General features: G+C 40.7%; 1 long non-coding RNA gene across 1 annotated transcript; it reads right to left on the bottom strand.

The window, feature by feature from the left end:
* Positions 1–1,717: 1,717 nt before the first annotated feature.
* LOC111931567 (uncharacterized) lies at positions 1,718–7,204 on the bottom strand. Its single transcript, XR_002865653.2, has 3 exons — positions 7,041–7,204; positions 6,585–6,679; positions 1,718–3,590 (listed from the first exon to the last, which is right to left on the bottom strand). It is a non-coding gene; the product is annotated as an uncharacterized LOC111931567 (long non-coding RNA).
* Between the last annotated feature and the right edge of the window lie 425 nt (positions 7,205–7,629).

Raw genomic sequence — 7,629 nt, 5'->3', positions numbered from 1 at the left:
GTGCAGGGAGAGCCAGCCAAGCTCTGCCCAGGCACAGCTGAGAAGGTAAATAACTGGGAAGGGAGAAAGAAAAACACAAGAAAAGAAAGCAGCAATTGCCATTTTGCAGAGCATGACAACTTTCTTAGTTTACCACTTCATCCAGCACTGACCCCACAGGGGAGGCCGTGCTCTGGTACAGCTGCTTTGTACAAAACCAACCTCAAGGAGAAGCACAGGCCAGGCTGAGAAATCCTCTTGCTTTACAATAATGATTATTGTAATGCAAAATTGCTAACACACCCAAAGGACAAAGCTGCAAATCCTTACTGGTTAAACAGAATTATCCCCAGACACTGAAATTTAGGTTTTGAAATACTTTACTATTAATTTTCTGCTGAATTGCCCCACATACATCCCTCATCCTTTTTCCACTCTGTCAGCTGCACAAGGATATCAGCCAACAAGAATATAGGTATTCCTAAATCCCCAAATTACTCTGTGGAAAAAATAAGTGAAACCAGTGGAAGAAATATTGTTTATGGGAGCCACTTCAAATGTACAACAGATCACTCCTTCAGGAAGAAAAAGGTTTTTCATGCAGGCAAATCCCAAAAAGAGAAGCAAGGAGCAGCTGGATAAGCTCTCCTGGATAACAACAGCAGGGATTGTTGGAGTACATGGGAAGGACAAAAGAAAAAGCCCAGTTAGAAATTTCATCTTCAACAAGGCAGACCTCCAGCTCCAGCAAATCCTGCTGACAAAAAAGTCATTGTCCACCTGCAGCCCCAGTAAGGAGGCACAGCTGATGTGCCAGCACACAGGACAGTAGCACTGGGAGGAGTGGAATGCTTCTCTTCCCCACTGCTCTGCTTTCCCTTCCAGTATAACCAGTTGGGGGTTTATTCTGGTTGGAACATCTGAGAAAATTGCCAGCTGTGCCTGTGGCAGTGCAGAGGGGTCAAGCCTGAAGGTGACACAATTAGGCACTGAGTGATAGATCACAATCCACAGAAAATGATCCTCATTTACACCAGCCATGGCAATACATCAAAGCTTTTAGTTCTCTGGGAAGATGAGTAAGAGCTGATTATGACTGTCACAGAGAGGACAGATCCTACCAGACACAAAATAATTCCCTGCTCTTAAGGCTGAGTCCTGGTAGCCATTTTCTTCACAACAACAGGAACACTTTCACAACCCACAAACAAACAACAATCCCAACATTATAATCCCCCAAAATCTTCATATGCCACATGTACTGCAGCCACCTTAAAAATAAACATGCAAAGAGAAACACTGCACATTTTGTCTCTTCCCATCCAAGATGAAAGCAAAAAAAAAAAAATTAAAAAAATATAAAATTCTAACCCTTAACAGGGAAACTAAAAATCTACCTAAATAAGAAAAAATCTTAATTTCAAGGTTTTCCAAAGGGCAAGAAGACCCTATTATGTGCCCCATTACTCAAAAGTGCTTTTTCTTTTTCAGCCAGATTGTTCAAAGTGCACTAATTTTAAGAGCACAAAGAATTGTCTTTTATAAGTGAATAAACAGCTGCAACAGAGCAAACAGTTAAAAATAAATATTTCTTCCTTATCCCATTGAAAGAGGTAATATCACCTTTGTGTTTTTACACTAATATAATATTTTAAAATCTGTTCCATCAGAAGCTGCAGATATTATTGAACTAAATTTACTAAAGAGGACTAAAATGTACAAACAACATTAGCATTAATAGAATATAAGCAATATTTACTGCAGTTTATTTAATGGCCTCTGCATTAATAGTCCTTGAAATGCACTTTCTCTCTGTACACAGCATTAGGAGTGAAGTAATAGCTGTTTACAGTGCTGAAAAGCTTCTGTACTGCTTTTATTTCTGAACAGTTGGGTTTTTCCATAGGATTTAAGGTCTCTATGGCCCACAAAGATGGGCTATACAGGATATCTAATAGGAAACATAAGCAAACATTAAGCATTTGAAGATTCAGTCAATCAAATATTTCACATTATCAGAATTCACAAATGCACATCTCTCTCTGATTATGTATTGTACCACAAAAGAGACCAAAGGTCTCATAAGTATGAGCCTCTGCCCAGAGCCAGTATAAGGCTGAAAGTACTTTTGGTGTTTTGGGTAATAATTGTGATTTAAAGTCCTCTTCTCTGTATTCTCTCCTCGCAGATGGATACAAAACTTGTCTGAAGTTTTCCAATTATTAAGATGAAAACACATTAAAAATAATAAATTCATCAAAGTAAAAAAAACCAACAAAAAAACCAAAACCAAACAAAAAAATCCCAAAACAAAATGAAAAACCCCACCTTCCATAAATTTTAGGGTGGGGGTTTGAATTTTTAATCCAAATTAGTGAAACAGCTTGGACATCTCAATCCATGCATCTGTCGAGACAAGCACAAGATAATGTTGAACTGACTTCTGCTTTGATCAGGGACTATCAAAGGGGCTCTGTAGAGTTAAGCTTAAAATCCCATTGAAATTTAATAGTTGGGACAATTTAAATGCCTTTGACTCCATCATAGTACTAAATCTACCTTTTTTTTCTTGGCTGTCAGAAGACTTGAGCTATTTCTTTTTAGTACTTGAAAAAACAAAGGCAAGTGACATCTAAACATAATCAACACATGCCAGCATTCAATCTCTCAATAACAACTTAATAAACCCATCATAACTAAAGCCAGGTGAGTAATTTAATGCTAATTATTTCCAATTAACTGCTTTTAAACAAAAAAGAAAAGTGAAAATTTAATGGTTTTTTTTATCAACTATGAATACTTCCAATTTGCAACTCAGAATAATCATTTTGACTTTCAGTAGTGTTTATATAATATTGACCAGCTAATTTAAAATCAAAATCCTATACAATTTCCAACTAGATGAATGACAGACCCTCAGTTCCATTGTAAGCTTTGCTCAAATGTCAACTTTAGACAATTTCAGATAATATACTCCAATGCAAAAAAAAAAAAAAAAAAAAAATAAATCCAGAAGCAGAGGAGATGCAGAGGAGGAAATTTTTTCTGGGTTTTTTTTTTTAATACATTGTTATCTTTTCATCAAATCCCACATATACAGAGACTTTTGTCTTTGAGAAAATTAGCACTTCATTTGTGAGGAAAATAATTCTCACTTAAACTTTAATTTTTTTAAAAAAAAGGAAAAAAAAGCTGTTTTAGTGCTTGTTCTTCTAACAGTTTGAGGTCAAGCCAAAAAAAACTCTGAAGTCCCATCCCCAGAGATGAGCACACTGCCAGTCCCAAGTGCCTGGTGTCGAGCCTGCTCCTGCCAAAGGCACCAATGTACCCTGCCAGGCACTGCTGACCTGTGCCAGACAGAGCCATCTCCTACTCCCCACCCTGGAGAGCTAAACCCCCAAGAGCTCAGCCCATGAGAGGTGTAATTCCCAGCTGGAGGCACTGTGCCTCATGCCTTGCTCCCCCCACAAGGACAGGGAAAGCCAGCCTCACTGCTGGCCAGGTTTGCTCCACAGCCAGGTGTCTCCTCCTCGGGTCTGCCTCCACCACACCTGTGGGGCAGCACTCCCCAGAGCACTCCTCCTTCCCTGCAGGACCTCCACAATTCTTCCCTGAAAAGCAGAGAAGGGTTTGCCTTTAACAAGCCACACAGGTAAAGGGATTACATGATAAAGAGTAATTAAATTGACAGTCTAATTTAACAGTTTCCATTATGCGTGCTTCCACTGCGTGCTGTTTGAGTTCTTAATAAAAGGTTTAATACACTTTTCATGGCACTTAATACTGTGGAACTAAGCAGCTTTATAACTAAAGGTCTGGGACTTGCCCAACCGTTTAATATCCAGGCTGACACTTCAGGATGCTTCTTTTGCAGCCTCATGGCTTTTCATGGCAAAATACCTATGCCCTATTGGAAGCTTTGTTCTGGGACCAAGCAAGCTGTTTACCTGTCCCACACTCTGGCACTGGCTCTCCCTCTTTGTGAGATCTTTCTCCTTTCCTGCCTTTCAGCACCATTTTCTGGATGTGACATTCCAGCCCTCAGAGGTGTAGCACAACATCCAAATCTAGCTGGGCAGGGCACAGAGGAGTTTCACCTTCTGTGCTCCCACAGGACACAGCCAGACACTCCCTCCAATCCAAACCCCTCTTTCTGTCCCCAGGCAGGTGGTTTCTCTCTGAAAGTTGTTCAGATATTGTCTCACAATGACTGAAGTTACTGACTGCACCAGCCTTCAGAGCAGCCCAGGGATGATCAGCAGCTGCATTGAGCTGTCAGGAGCCAAAAATGACATGTCTGTGGATTAATGGCCTGGCCTGTCAGGATAGCATGTATTTGCTGTGTGCAGAAGATGAAACACCTACTTTCCAAAAAGCAAGATTTGCTTTACAATAGACCTCTGCATTGCCCAGAGCAGCGATATTTTTCTGTCGCTGAATGTCAACAAGCTACAGTCTGGAGTAAAACACGGTTTACTGAGCCACTGAATTGATAGAGCTTCATATTCCTCTGTGGCAGATGTTACAAATATGCAGACAGACAGTCCTTATTGATCCAAATGGTTTGCAGAAACTCCATTTGAAAGCATATGTTTCTCTGCTTGACATTTTGACATGAATGACAAGACAAAACTAGGAATGCAAATGCACAAGGAGAAACTGTTCTTGTGCTGTAAAAGCACATTCCTCCTGCCAAAGAGTTGGTAAATGTTGCACAACTAATCACAGACCAGAAAGACGTGTGAGCTGACCTACAGACACAGAACAGGAGGGGAAATCTGACAGCACGAACTTAAAACAGCCTGACAGGATCTGCACAGCCCAATACAACCACTACTTGTTCTCTCCCTGTGCCAGGAAAAAGTCTAACAACAACTTCTACTACATAAAATCACATGAATTTCAGGAAACCTTTAGGTAAACAATGACAGCAGCATCCAGCAACTCAAGCACTCCCTGGTCCATAGGCCAGGGTGCATTCATACTCCAAATAAAGCATTTTTGCCACTTTATTTCCAGGCCTCACCACCCCTTGTTGATGGTCCTCAGCACTCCTCTCTGGAGACCTGCAGAGCCCAGCTCCTCCCCCTGCTCTCCAGAGTCACCTCTGTTTCCTTTGCCCAGCAGCTCCCCATGGCAGTGCTGCTCTGGAGCCCCCCTGCTCCCACAGCAGCAGGCAGGAGCTCTCTGGGAAGCTTGCAGCAAACACTGCCTTCAAATGCCACTTCCCTCCTCTGTGACCAGAGCTGGCAGCTCTGCTGCCATGCTAGTGTCTGCTAGACTGGAAGCTGAAAGCTCTCAGGACACCAAAGTACCCTCCTAAAAGATTCTCACCATCATCCAAGCTGGCTTTAGAATCAAACAAAACATTTCAATACATTTTCCTGGCCAGCCCTGAAGCAGCAGCTGAAATTAAGGCACTACTAAATTTCAACAGCCTGTAAATGCTGTACCTGCCCACACCCAGCACTTGTCAGGAGCTCCTCCTGTCCTGCTTTCTGCCCAGCAGCAGCAACAGAGCCAGCCCTGCAAAGCAGCATCTTCCTCACACATAGGCAAAACCCAGAGCACACATGGACACATTGCACTGCCTCACCCCTGTCCCTTCTGCTGGGGGCAGTGGGCAGCAGCCAGGACCAAGCCCACTGGAATCCCCAGTAATGCCCCAAGATGAAAAAGGGTCTGCAACCTGTAACTACAGCCACTACAGCTGAGAGAACACAGGAACACCTCAGTGTCTGCTTCCATTTACTTGCAATTATGCATTTCAGTATTTTGGTGGGCTGGCATGTTTTGCTTCTGGTAAATATTTATTTTGACAGAATTGCTTCAATATAAATCATATAAAAAAACATTAAACAAAAGTCAATTTCTTTTCTTCTGATATATAGAAAAAGCTATTTAAATCTGGTCTCTCTCTCCACAGTTGTCATGGTGCATAGACTTGCAGTTCAGTGTAGATCTCAGTGTAGGTAGAGCACTCAAGACTCAAGGTTAACTTAAAGCAGCTGAGTAGTACCAGGGAGGTCAAAGAGCTCACTCACCTGCTTAAAATTAGGAACACATTTAATTTAAAACGTTCATTTTTAACTCCAACATCAATCCCTTTTTTTTCTTTTAGCTGCAATTCTCACCCAAAGTGTAGGCTCTGTTGTGTTCTACTTAACTACTTTGGAAATAATCCCATCAGAAAAAAAAAAATAAATTTACACAATAGAAAGAATTTTAGAAAAATACTAAAATGTAGAAAAATTTCCAGGATGCTTCCTTTAATGACTGAGTGACTTTTTAGAATCCAGTCTAAAAGCAGACTGATAACTACCTACAGCTGTAAGTAATAAACACTCAGGGGTCCCATAGCCCCTCCTATACAGTTTTCATTATGACACTATAACAAAGCAGTTAAAAATTTAAACAAAATTCTTTATCTTGAAAATAACTTGGGCACACAATGAGCTGTGGAGTTTTCACCTAGAAACTATAGTCACATGTAGTCTATTATTCAGAAGTCAAGTTCTGCCCCAGCCACTCATACAAGCATTTAAAACTTCAGCAAAAGAGGCTGAGATTTTTTCTTTTAATTTTTGTTCAAGCTTTTTCCTTACCTTGCCGTGTATTCATGATTCTGAGGACTTCTCCTCCTCCTCCTTACGTGACATAGAGACCAAACAGACCTCCTCAAAACTACAGAACTTTATAACTGCAACAACAGAACTAGTTACTGAAAGATAAGGCATCTTTCAAAGAAACCTATAAAACATAAATTCAAAAAGACAAAGTATCCTGGTGCAAGGAATCACCCAAGGACACAAAGCAACTCTTTCACAGTTGTACTCTACTACAACAGAATGTGAAGTTTCTACCAGCATTAATTGATTTCAAAGAAAGCTATCAATTTCAGTAGACACAAAACAAAGTAATTTAGGTACTGTACCTGAAAGTGTAGAGTTAATATAAACAAATGAGAAAATCTCTAATAAAGCTGTTAGTAAACTTAGGAGAAAATGAAATTCAGTAAAAAGCTAAAGCTTTATGCATTAGTTGCTTCTCTTCTTGGTTACCTTGAAAGCTTGGGGAACCACACTTCTATTCTGCTTCCCTCCAACACCAGAAAAAAGCACCATCCAAGTTCAGAGACGTGTGCAGCTCAGAGCACAAAGCCCAAACTCTTCCTCACAGCCTTGGAAGTGAGAGCTTTATGGGGAGCTGATTGGAGCTGATTGCAGCTGATTTGTCCCAGCTGCAAACCTAAACAGCCCTTGGGAGCGTCTCCCAGCAAACAGCCCACAGCTGCTTTGGGTGAAATCACTGATTAAAGCTGATTCTCCCCAGCTGAGCAACAATCAAGCCAAAAAACAGGCACCGCCAAACAAATAATTTCAACTCTTAAATAATATAACAACTGTTTCTGGTAGAACAAATGCTGTTTTTATTTGTTTCCTAAAAATTAAGAAAAATAATAATTAGCTGAGGCAACTGCTTGTATGATGGGAATTGAGGCTTCTCATACAAGTAACACAGCTTTACTAAACATGAGTTGTAACCATCCTTTTTTCCCTCCCCTTTCACCACATGTCAGTTTTTACCTTTGATTTTGCCTTTCTTCAGAGTTTTCTTCTGACTTTCTCCTTGCCTTTCCCAGGATGATGC

Source organism: Cyanistes caeruleus, chromosome 8 (genome assembly GCF_971803275.1).
Source record: "Cyanistes caeruleus chromosome 8, bCyaCae1.hap1.1, whole genome shotgun sequence".
Taxonomy (NCBI): domain Eukaryota; kingdom Metazoa; phylum Chordata; class Aves; order Passeriformes; family Paridae; genus Cyanistes; species Cyanistes caeruleus.
This window is presented reverse-complemented; position numbering and strand designations above follow the sequence as displayed.